This window comes from Leptidea sinapis, chromosome 19, assembly GCF_905404315.1.
Source record: "Leptidea sinapis chromosome 19, ilLepSina1.1, whole genome shotgun sequence".
Classification (NCBI taxonomy): Eukaryota; Metazoa; Arthropoda; class Insecta; order Lepidoptera; family Pieridae; genus Leptidea; species Leptidea sinapis.
The window spans coordinates 5406961-5420517 of NC_066283.1; positions in this window are offsets into that span (position 1 = coordinate 5406961).

Consider the following 13557-nt stretch of genomic DNA (forward strand, 5'->3'; position numbering starts at 1 on the left):
GCCCAAGACTAAGGCTGAGATCTATAGAGCATTTTTTTTAATGAAAATCAGGGACAATTCGAGCAGGTCGATCAGCTGTTGATAATTGATACGCCCTGTCCTGTATTGTGCTAACAATACAGTGCCGCTCAGGATTATTGAAAAACTCAAAAATTCTGAGCGGCACTACAACTGCGTTGCCTCTTTGAGACATAGGTTGTAAAGTCTTATTTGCCCAATAATTTCACTAGCCACGGCGCCCTATAGACCAAAACTCAGTAATGCTTACACATTACTGCTTCACGGCAGACAAAGGCGCCGTTGTGGTACCCATACACTAGCCGGCATAATTCTGTTTAAAATAGTAAATAATAACATTAAAAATTATCTTTTTTGGACATCTCTGTGTCTGTTTATTTTATTTATTTTTTATTTCGTTTTAATTATTTTTTTGACTAAAACGGTTTGTGTGTTATGGATCGGTGTATGTGGCAGGAAAATTGGTCAATAAGAACAAAGATACTTAGAGACTGTGTATATTTCTGTATATCTATCTATAAATTTTATTATATTTTTTTCCTCACCTTAGAATATTGCAGAAAATGAGAATATGAGGCGTGCACTTTTGGATTATCCAAACTATTTTTGTTAAACAATTGTACCTAAATATTAAAAATATACTCCTCTCCTCGCGTCGTATTCCTCATTGTCGTGATTTCTCTCAGAAATAAAAATTGTTTTGCAGGGCGTCATGGAGTCCGGTATCCAAAGATGTGCGGATTTGGTCAGACCATCTTATAGGGCTGCGACCTCTGGGGCGTCGTCCGTCGTTCCCACTAACCATCAGTTGTTCGAGGTTGTGGCCATCTTTTCTGGCAATATGTCCAAAAAACTCGAAGATTCTACGGAGGCAGATGGATGAGAGTCTGGTTTTTACACCTAGAGTGTGAAGGATAGATTGGTTGGTGCGCAATGCTGTCTAAGGGATTTAAAACATCTTCCTCCAGCACCACATCTCAAAGGCATCAATCCGATCTCTGTGGGCCTTCTTTAGAGTCCATGTCTCTGCCCCATAGCTAAAAAATATTACTATAGAGATTTTATTAAGGACCTTGACAGTGGATTTAAATTGGCTAGAAGGGACTTTGAGACTCAATCTTCTGCCTCTGCCACATAGTTGGATTACATAAATCAAAAGATAAACGCACTTCACCAACAATCCTGGGATAACCTGGAGGATTACAATTAGCTTTACCCCGTGCTGACTCGGGTTTTACCAGGCCAATCTTACTGAGCAGCTTGGAAAACGGCGTCTGAATTCTGTGAGCACGTCTTATTGCAGAAGGAGGACGCCGAAAGGATCCGTGTCAGGGCCGCAGTGGACCCTCAGAGATCAGCTTAATGAAGGCGTCTTGTCCTTCTACTCTGGCCCCGTCTAACAGGTAATGCCACACGAGGTCAACTTTCCCCGAGGTATTCCGGTGAATTGTTTTGCAAAGGTGAAAGGTTCTAGTGGATATTATACACTTTCTCCTCTTCTACCTAAGCCAGAATAGAGGCCGCATTGGATACAGTCCCACACCCAATGCGCTATGTACCGCAGAGGTCGTGCGTAAATATATTTCCTCCTCTTTGAAAAAAGGCCAACTTGCAACTTAGGCGACGTGGACTAAGATTAATATTATTCGTAGTCAGACAGGTCGCGATGACTTTAACGCATTTAAGGCATTTTAAGGAAAGGTCGCAAAGCCCCCTTTTCACAGAATGGGTCTCAGTGAATCATACCTGTGCAGAAGCTGTGAAGCCACTGAAGACACACCTCACTGGAATGCGACGCCACTGGCAGAACCAGGCTGGGATGTCATAAAATACATGTACTCCAAGCAGAGGACATGCCCTGCCTTAAGCCTCTGAGGATCCTACAACTCTTCAAAGAAGGTCTTGAGGATATAATTTTAACTTTGGCAGTAAGGGCATACGTTCCCTAGCTAGTAGCCTCGATTTCCACATCTCATATTTAGGTATTGGGAGTTGAGGGCAGGCGAGCTAGCGCAGGAAGGGAACACAACAGATCCTAGGTCAATTAGCATTATGTGTATTTCAATCCCCAAACTCTTATAAAAAAAGTCCCCTTTGCAGAAACTGCCTAGTGGCAGAAGACACAGCCGCCCATGTTCTGCTTGAGTGTAGAGTAATGGCAAACTACAGGGCAAAACAAGAGGGTTCACCAGGCGCTCTTTGGGACGCCTTTGGCAATGTCAAGACGTTTTGTGACATCCTGGAGGAGCTTGGCTGGTTGGAGTGGCCTCTAACACCCCCGCACGCAAAATAGGCGCATATCACATTGAGTTACGGAAACCATCCTTGTGAAGAAGAATAAGAAGGGCCTTGACTTTTTTTGTTTTTTACAATCATCATAGGCTTTCAAGTTTTTATCTTATAATTATTTCGGTAGTATGTTTGGTTTTTATGGTGGTTATATGGGGCTTTGCCCGATCTAGTAATAGACTAGGATTTAAGAAATAATAAAAAAAAATATGGTGTCCAGTTTTATATTCTAAGCAAAGATTTAGATCCTAATTTGAAGGTCCATAAAAAAGCTAGTTTTTTGAATAAGATCTCTTTATAAACACCTTATGCTTAGAGTATTCAAACGAATTTCAACGTTCCAAATTTCAAATCACTTTACTAACTACAATGGCGTTCTTTGTCATTCACTAACAAGATTTTACAATATTAGTATTTAAATCCTCTTTGTTTTTACAATATATATAATTATTTAATGACTTGCAATTCGTTAGACAGGAAGTGTGAAAAATAATTTTACTAATATATATTAAATGAGCCATAATATTTTTTACATATAAAATAAATATGTATACATAGGTACACATACACACGCCTAGTTATACATAAGCTAACAGAAACACGTATAACTCTTATTATAAAAACTGTGATTTATTGTTTTTTTTTAAATAAGTTATCTCTTTTCGTGATAATAATTAGTTAACTATATATCCTCTTTGGTCCACTTTCTTACTTTGAAGGTACCCATGTCGTATCGACCCGGAAACACCGCACTAGGAAGCTCATTCCACAGCTTGGTCGTACGTGGAATAAAGTTCCTTGAAAACCGCACTGTGGAGGAAAGAAACACAACCCAAAGGTGCGGTTAATATCCTAATTTGTGGCGGCAGGAATCACGTGAAACAGCTCTTCGGAAAATTCCCTGTGATAAGCGCAACGCTAAGTTCACTAAGCTCTTGCGTTATCACCGAGCAAAAATGGTCCAGATCAGGTGATGAGTCAGGGCTGTTCCACTGCGAGTTTTGCCATCATTGTTCGATCAGTACAATAGACATCTGCTCGACCGGATCTGAAGATGCTGTAGTGAATTAAACAATGAATTAACCTCACAACAGTAACAATCACTCTTTTATGGTTAAGCTTCGCTTATGGTCATTTTGGTCGGAGGCCGCTATTGCGATCCAGAATCCACTTTTCATCACACCTCACAACTCGGCCCAAAATTGCTTCATATCTGTGCGGGTTCAGCATAGTAAGTAATCATTTTACCAGTGGGAGGCTCCTTTTCACAGGATGTCGTCTAGATTATGGGTACCACAACGGCGCCTATTAGAAGCAATCAAAAAGCAAAAAAGATCCTTTAAGGGTTCCGTTTTTTTCTATTGAGGTACGGAATCCTAAAAAGAGTGAAAATAAGGCGTCCTTTGATTAAATAACCTACACAGAGAGAAAGCACCCGTTGAAGCTTTCCTTACTTTTTTATGAAAATAAGAGACGAGGCGAGCAGAACGTTCAGCTGATGGTAATTGATACACCCTGCCTGTTAAAATGCAGTGCCTACCAGGATTCTTCAAAAATCTGAGCGGCACTACAATTGCGCTTGTCACCTTGAGACATAAGATGTTTAGACTCACTTGGCCATTAATTTCAGTATGATGCCTTTCAGACTGAAACCATGTTTCTGTACAAACAAATTAATGGAATTTCAGATACCCCCGTATCTTTTATCTATACATATAAAAATGAATTGCTGTTCGTTAGTCTCGCTAAAACTCGAGAACGGCTGGACCGATTTGGCCAATTTAGGTCTTGAATTATTTGTGGAACTCCAGGGAAGGTTTAAAAAGTGAATAAATAGGAAAATGGTGCTAAATTCAATAAAAACAACAAATTTGGTTTTCCTTTAATTAGTCCATACATAATTTCTATGAGAGAATGTATTGACGCACGGTTTGACAGTTCTGCTGTGAAACAATTTGATTACGACAGCAGGGTGCATATTTTACGAAGTAATTTTTGATGTTATGATATATTATTGACAAATTCATATAAAAACATTATTTTATTTATTATAATATACAGAACAACGTCTGTCGGGTCAGCTAGTCATAAATAAATATTATTATTCCTAGGAAAGTACAAAGATTAAAGACATCTCTTTCCAATATCAACGAATCTAAATCGAATTTGGGTCAAATTCTCCACTATACCGATGCATGAAAAGCTATAATGCAAACGTAGTCCCTGGTGGTACTAAGGAATGATTAGAGATAGACATTTTCTCAAATTCAATAACACAAGAAATTGGCGGATGAGTTAACAAAACAATAACATGGCTGTAAATAGGTATTGTAGTTGAGACAGAGCAATAATGTAATGTTTGAATATAATATAATTTTCTTGAGATAAAAAGTTCACAAAAAGTTTTGGGTAACTTAAAAAAACAACATGCTTCAACCAAAATATTATGTTTATTTTTTTTTTAAATATTCTCATTTACATTTTAAACATTTTTTAAAGACCACAGATCTGATGGCATGTTTTCTACGTGCTGATTGAGCGCTTTCACTGCCTCTTCGAAATTGCTTAAAGTGAAACCTCTCATCAAATCATTCAGTTTGGGGAAAATACAGAAATCACAGATCGGGTCTATGTGCAATGGGTGACAAGTTGTACTTTTTCGGAAGCTAAAAATGACTTAGTTTTGTTGGCCGTGTGTGAAGAATCGTTGTCATAATGTAGGAGAACACGGCTTTTTGATCGTCTTTCGCTAACTTTTTTTTAAAACAAATGGTAGAATACCACTCGCTATTAACATCTTTTTATCTTCAGGGGGAATTGTGCAGATGGGACCCGTAGCTGAGAAAAAAATGCGAACATTTTTTACCACGTTTCTTCGCCTGCCTCACTTTTGTTGGCCTGTTCTCATTTTCAAACGCCCATTCACAAGATTGCTGTTTTTTTCCGGCTTCTAAACAATATATAAATCCACGTTTAGTCTAATGTGGCAATGTCATAAACAGCAATAGAATGTCCGTGGTTGTACTTCATTAGCATCTGTGAGCACCATTCCACGCGAGCCTACTTCTGCTCCGCTGTCAGTTCATGAGGGATCCAACGACAACAAAGTTTCAGAACTTTTAATTCTTCGTGTAAAATTTTCTGAGTTTGGCTCATACCAATCCCTAACAGTCCTCGAATTGTCTCATAGGTAATCCGCGGGATTTCTTCAATTAGCCGCTTAATAGTAGCCACATTATTTTCGTTGACGAAATTTGTCATGTAAAGAAACCCGACCTCTCTCAAATTCAGCAAACCATTGCGTCACGGTGCTCGAGCAAGGTCCCAAAAGCATTTCGAAGATGAACGGCACTGTCTTACGGAGAGAGAGGACTTTTAAAATAATAAAAAATCATCGCTCTAAAATCTTTTCGACTTAATTCCATTTTCGTTGCGTACGAAGAACTTTGATCTGTGATAAAAAAAACCAATTGACAAATTTTTTCCCGCCAATTGTTTTGTTTTTATTACTAAGAACGTTTCAAAAAATATAACATTCGAAATTCAAATAGTTCCGATTATCTTGCAATGCAAAACTTTTAGTGTGCCAACTTTTAGTTACCGTGTTCAACCTGTTATAATTAAAAACTAAAAAATATGAATTATGTATGTAATGTAATTTAATCTAATTCAATTTAATTGTGAGTTAACTTTTAACGAATGACATATTATTGTGATTTTTTTATGTATGTATTAATCTATTGTTGCTGCAATAAATAAATAAACTATTATATATTATTTACCGAAACTCAATAAATATACATTACTGATTCACGGCAGAAAAAGGTGCTTTTGCGGTACTGTAGCCGGCATCCTGTGTGAAGGAGCATCCTACAGGTAAACTGGTTACTAAATCTAATGGAAAAATTACTCTATATCTCAATGTATCTATTTTCACTTCTATAGCCTAATGAGAAAACAGTAAGTGAAAATCAAAAAATATAAATAAGAAGTTTATTTTGGCCTAAAATACATACCCCCTTATTCATAATAGTCTGCTAACTTAAAGCATTGCTAATTCTCACTCTGTCTTCTTCTATTGACCTAAGTCAGAATGAGAAAAAACACTCCTAAGCGGCTGTTTAAAGTTACTAAGGTGACTGGGGGTAAGTCGAAAATGATTTTTGATCAGATAAACAGTGTTGATTTGAAACTGTTGTGCAACAAAGGGATTCAAGTCAAATATATAAAATGATGTTTTGGGTAAAAAAGTATAGTCAACTTGTTTCTTTAATGGTAACAGAAATCTTTTAAAAACAATATTTTATGAAAAAAACGTTAATAAAGTTGGTCTTAAGAAAAAAAATATGTAGGGGAAAGATGAAATGCCGAAGGGGTAAGATTGAAATAGTGACTAAAATCGTTTTGAAGGTCATTATGTATATGTGGTGATCAATAAACCTTTTGCTCTGATAACCCAAATAGCTTGAAAATCAGTTACATTCAAAAATTGCATTCTAAATGCAAGAAAAAATAATTTATCAAAAAAAATATATCGATCTTACCCCGTTGAAATGGTTGGCAGTCAGGGGTTCTCAACATGTTATGAAAAAATATTTAAAAAAAATAATTATCATGCTCATGACTGTCAAAGCCTTAGTCGGGTCGATAAATAAAACACACGTTTTTATTTAGGACCACGTAGCGCACTCGTATTTTATTTTATAAAATAAACCACGAAACAGAACACAACTAAACATTATTAGAAATATTATTGTCACATATCCATACATACATAGAGATATCATCTCCCTGTTGTGGAGGCTGAAATACGTTTTCCATTTTATGCTTTTCTATCCAGCGCTTGTAAGCTCTTGGATCATACTTATCGACTGAAATTATATCTGAATTAAAAGGACATATTCCAGTTTTTATAAAGCCGTTGATAATACTTTCAGATTTTGTATTATTCCATACTTCTGCAAATAAGTTAGAGAATACTTTTTTAGGTAGCTTCACACCAACGCTATGTCGCTGCCATTCAACTAATTTGGCATCCCAGCTCGATTTAAAAGATTTAAATACAGCCACGTCCAGTGGCTGTAAAAGATGAGACGTATGCGGGGGTAATTTTAATATTTTGACATTATGTTTTCGTGCCAACTCAATCACTTTTATATCAACACGAGTGCTATGACCGTCGTAGACTACCAGAACTGGCCTATCTTCGCCGAGTTCTGGAATAAATACTTTTTCCATGTAATTATGGAATATTTCCTTCTCCATCCATCCCCTTTTACTAGCTGCGTAAGATAACTCAAAATTACGTCTGTCAGACATCCAGGTGTCCCATACATATGTACCTTTAAATATGATTAAAGGAGTCAGTTTCTGTCCTCCAGCACTTACTGCTGTTAGAACTGTTATATCTTCTTTGCCTGTATCGTGAGTTGTTCGAGAGCATGGCGCCCTCTTTCGCCCAACTACTTTGGTTTTAGAGGGATACAAACTAACGGAAGTCTCATCAAGGTTCCAGATCGTCGGTCCATCTTGTGGGGGGCCTACCAACACTACGCCTTCCGGTACGTGGTCGCCATTGGAGGACCTTACTAACCAACCAGCAAGCGTTTTAACAGAAGAGAGTATAGAATTATGTACTGATTCCATGATAAAAGTTTTGATACGATGTTTTGAAAGGGATATCGTGTATTTCAGATTGAGAACCCCTGACTTTTTGTAGGAGTTTCGTAAACGGGGTAAGATGGAAAGTTATACATTATCATCTTACCCCGTTAAATTTTGCAGGGGTATGTTTGAAAGGAACCATAAATCTTAAAATACGTGAAATATACTAATAACCACAGTAAAGAGCATATTAAATTTCAAATCTAATTACGAATATCAAAACAAAATGTTTGTTACTTACCTATGTAAGGAGATACAGCAAGCGGGGTAAGATTAAAAAACTCAATTTTACGCGGGAAATGTGTCCGTACGGAAAAATGATAAAAAACACACGTGCGCTCTCACTTAGCGACTGACGCAGGTTGCAGGGCGGGGCAGGACAAAATGGTGTCCACAACGATATTGCCAGCATTAAAAGAATTCCTTGATATTCAGCGTTATTGTATTTTTTTTATCTTTCCCCGTTTCTTATCTTACCCCCAGTTACCTACATTATATCACAATCACAGACAGAACAGTTTTAAAAACGTTACCCATTTTAGAATATGAATAGATATTAGGTCAGTTTTATTTTAAAATTATTTAATGACATTCTTTGTAATTAATAATATAGATAATAAATTGCCCTTAAAATTACGTTCATCCATTCCATTAAGGCCAGAAGACGTCGACTGCTGGACTAAGGCCTCCCCCCAAAGATCGCCACGATGATGGGTCCTTCGCTGCGGTCATCCAACGTATTGCGGCGATCTTGACCAGGTCGTCGGTTCATCTTGCGGGGGACCTACCAACACTACGTCTTCCGGTACGTGGTCGCCTTTCGACGACTTTACTGCTGGCGTAATTAATTATAAATTTTATTGCACGAAACTACATAATTATATTGTGACTCAATTAAGAAAAAATTCTACTCAGGTCTGGGGCATACTATTTCGAATGGGTAGTTCTTTTTGACGTTTAGTATTTGATTTAAATCCTATTTGGAATAAAAATATTTAAATTTGAATTTGTGGTAGTTTGACCGAAACGTAGCTCCTACAAAATATAGACGGCAAAAATGTCTTCTCGAGTCACAGGTTATAGTATTGTTTAATAACAACAATGATCATATTTTAACTTAGTTCTTATATACAACAAAGTCGCTATTCACTGTCAAAACCCTTGTAACCCACGCAATGGAAAATAAAAGAAACAAGTCCCGAAAAATAAATTTACATAGCTCACCCAGGCTTAATGTATGAGATTAAAACACTAATTAAAAATCATGATTTGTGCGACATCTCCTATACTTTATGTAATAGTTGGATAGATGAAACTTTTATTCTGTATTTCTTTTGCCACTGAAACAACTTAAGAAGAGCCATATAGGCCATTTATAGCCCAGTTGCCTACTACTCGGTTAAGTCGTATATGCTTTTACAACATGATCTCAGAAAATGTACAAAAGATATGTGTAACAAAATTCAAAAGAATTGTTAAAAAACGTTTATTAGGTGAAGTTATATCGTAAATCACCCTCAGGCTATGTCATAAAAAAAATATTGTATTGAAATTCTATTTAAAAAAAGGAAGTCCGTCGATTTAAAATTCTACTTTGAATTAAAAAAATTGACATGGAATTTGAAAATAGAGGGGTTAAAGTATGAAATTGTCGATTTGTACTGAAAAATTGATTTTTGTTTTAATTTAACATATTTATTTAATCAAAATAATTACATTGCTGCCATCTAATAGGAAGGTCATTTCTGCCTTTGCGATAGAACTATACTGATCTAGATTCGACAAACTATGTGAAAGCATTTTGTTCTGCCACCTGAGAAGTAAACTTTTTATCACGTAAATCCAAATCTGATCTGGCGAATACGGGAGGTGGCGACTGGCTTCTAATTGCAGTCCCTAGAGAGTTAAATCATATATGGGAATAGTGGTGAAGATCGATTCATGAGTCGGGGTTGTTTCACTGCTAGTTTTGCTATCATTGTTCGGAGTTCGGCACAGAAGAGATCTGCCGTTATTGCTTGACCAAACCACCAAATAGTTACCATTATCTTTTTATTGGTAAGCTTTGCTTTAGGACAATGTTGCGGCGTTTGACCTGGGGTCAGCCATTGCATTTTTTGTTTACGGTTATCGTGAAGAATCCAATCGCATGTTTGTCACATCCAATATTTCTGAATTTGTGTATCGATTCAACAAGGCAACACAAGTTTCAATCATCATTGTTCATATTTGTTTATTTTATTGATTTGACGCCAATGAGTCAATATTGTTGGTACGGTAACGTTAAACCATGCCGCTAATTCCTGGGTAGTTTGGCTCGGATCGGCTTCTACCATCTCTTTCAATTCATTGTTATTCAATTCACTGTGCGGGCGGTCTTCCACGTGGTTTACCACTGAAGAAACCCCATTTGTCGTATCACCGCTCTTCGACAAGCTTCCGTTAAAGCCTCGCCTAGTATCGGAATACTGGGTTGCCAATTGCAGATTGCCAATTCCGTGGCCATCTGGAGGGCAAAGCAAATTGGCTTCGAAGCCCCACATTCTAGCGCTCTACAAAGCGCAGGTCCGGCTACAGTTACAGGCGTGGAGTATTGTTGTCATCTCTGGTCTGGCGCACCCCAGTATCAGCTCAATCCATCGTACAACGCAGAGCAGCTCGAATTGTCGGGGACCCAGTGCTTTGTGAACGGCTGGATCACTTTGTGTTGCGCTCGTTGTGTGACATCGCTTCATTGTGTGTCTTCTATCGCATTTATCACGGTGAGTGGTTCACCTGATTCCTGCCGCCCAATTCCACCTTGGGACGACACGCCACAAGTAAGGATATCATCCCCACCATCTGGATATGCTCTCGTCCTCCAGTTTGCGGTTTTCAAGGAGCTTTCTTCCAGCCTTAAAGCTGTGGAATGAACTTCCTTTTGCGGTGTTTCCGAGACGATACGACATGGGTACCTTAAAAAAAAGTGGCGGCGGTGATCACTTAACACCAAGTGACCCGTATGCTCGTTTGTCCTCCTTTTCCTTAAAAAAAAACATTAAAATTTGTCAAGTGCAGTGTTAGTTAATTAATTTTAAGTTGAAAACCAACTATACAAGTTTAAGCAAAGTAATAATTATGAATTAATTAAGTATATTAAATCATCAAATGCGTTGCTTATTGAACGTAAATGCCAAAATCAAATAAATGCTGTTTGACTTGTAATAATTTATGTTAAGAATAGACTAGAAATTATTTGTGTCGTACAGAAAAAATATAACCTCTATTATACATCTGTCTATTTGTAGAACAATAAGGTCATACAAAGAATAATTATCAGATTTGCTGGTTAGTACAATAGTTGTTTAGACTTACAATAGTTTTAGATAGACTGCGACAGCTGTGAAGTCTACTCGATAAGTTTTCTATATGAGGGCTCCATTGGAGTTTGGCATCTAGCGTTATTTCATGAAAAGCAGTGCTATCAACTATTCCTAATTTCTTGTTTTTGAGCTGTTTATCGATTGAAACTTGTTTAAGAATAGGTAAATTGAATGCGCTTTGTTTTATTACAATGTACAACTTTAGTTAAAGCATTGTTAACAATATCAAAATTTGGTAAGCAACGGTGATGTATCAACAGCAAACAACACAATTTGATATTTATCCTTTGCCATATCATTTATATAAATAAGGAATAGAAAAGGTCCCTAAAATCAAGCCCTGTGGAACCCCCATTTTAACTATAGATCCAGAGGACCGTTTTCCATTGACATCCACCTTTTGTAGTCTACAATTTAAATAGGATGTCATTAAGTCCAATGCTTTATTTCTAATACCGTAATGGTGAAGTTTTCTGGCCAATGTTTCTTGTTCAGCACAATCGAACGCCTTGGATAAGTCACAAAAGACGCCAAGCGCATCACGAGACTCTTTCCAGGCTTCAAATATATTATGTATCAAGTCAACGCCAGCATCAACAGCAACAACCCTGGGTGAAACTAAACTGTTTGGAGTGCAATATATACTATGCAAAAAATAACGACGCAATTGATTCAAAATTAACTTTTCAAAAATATTACTAAAAGTGGGTAGTACAGATATTGGTCTATAATTAGTAGGGTCACTGGTACAACCTGATTTTAATAGTGGAACTTCTTTACTATGTTACATTAGGTCAGCTTATTTCATAACGAACGCGCCAGTATAAGTTACATGCCAATACTCCTCATAGTTTGTGAAAATTTGTTTATATTGTAACCAGACCCACTCAAGTGCCTGCGAATTGTGCGCGGCCGTCGCAGTTTGAATTCTACGTGCGTCCCAGCTGAGGGGATAACACCTACCTCCTTTATCAGCCACTAAAGCTCGGTGACTGTTATTGAAAAACTTAATAACCTATTACTTTTTAACATGAACACTTACCTACACAAAAAAAAATCGAATGTCGCAAACGTTAGAAAATTTCTGAAATTTTTTAAACAGTTACAAAAGTGGTGGTAAATAAACGAATACACTTGAAGATTTAAAAAAAAAATGAGCAATTTGAAACAATTTTTTTAAAACCATTAAATTCTAACGGTTAAAATTGTTTCATGTTGTTTTTTAGGGTTCCGTAGCCAAAAGGCAAAAAACGGAACCCTTATGGATTCGTCATGTCTGTCTGTGGTTCGTCCGTATGTCACAGCAACTTTTTTCTAATACCATAAGAACTGTAACTGTTGAAATTTGGTAAGTAGATGTATTCTGTGAACCGCATTAAGATTTTCACACAAAATAACATTTTTTTTAATAAAACAATAAAAAAATAAACAAAAAACAAAAATACTAAGATTTGAAACTCAAAAACTTTTTTTCATCAGACCCATACTTGTGTATCTATGGATAGGTCTTCAAAAATGATATTGAGGTTTCCAGAATGGTACAAAGTGTCCTTCCCAGTAAAATAAGAGAATAATAAAACTAAAAAAAATATATGATGTACATTACCATGCAAACTTCCACCGAAAATTTAACATGAACTTACCTACACAACAAATAACAATGACATTTTAGAATAAATTTGACTCAAAATCTCGAGCGATTGCCAATACCGCGGTCATCTGGAAAGACGAATTGTCTTCGAAGAAGCTGTGCGTCATCAATAGAGCACGGCGATACTTCAAGCCGGCCCACATTCTAGCGCTGTACAAAACGCAGCTCCGGCCACATATCGACTATTAACCGGTCTGGCCACAACAGTATCAGCTCTAATCATTTGACTGCGTGCAACGCAGAGTAGCTTGAACTGTCTGGGATCCAATGGCGATCTTAGATCACTTGGCGTTGCATATCTTCTACCGCATTTATCACGGAGAGTGTTTCTCCTGATTCCTGCCGCCTAATTCCACCATCGCATAATACGCCACAAACTCCATAGTGCGCTTTTCAAGGAACTTTCTTCATACAACCAAGCTGTGGCATGAGCTTCCATGTGCGGTGTTTTCTGGACGATAAGACATGGATACCTTCTTAAAAAAACGCATGTAAACCTTTTGAAAAGGTCGGCAACCCTCCTGTGATCCCTCTGGTGTTTTAAGAGAATGTGGGGAGCGGTGATCAGTTTTC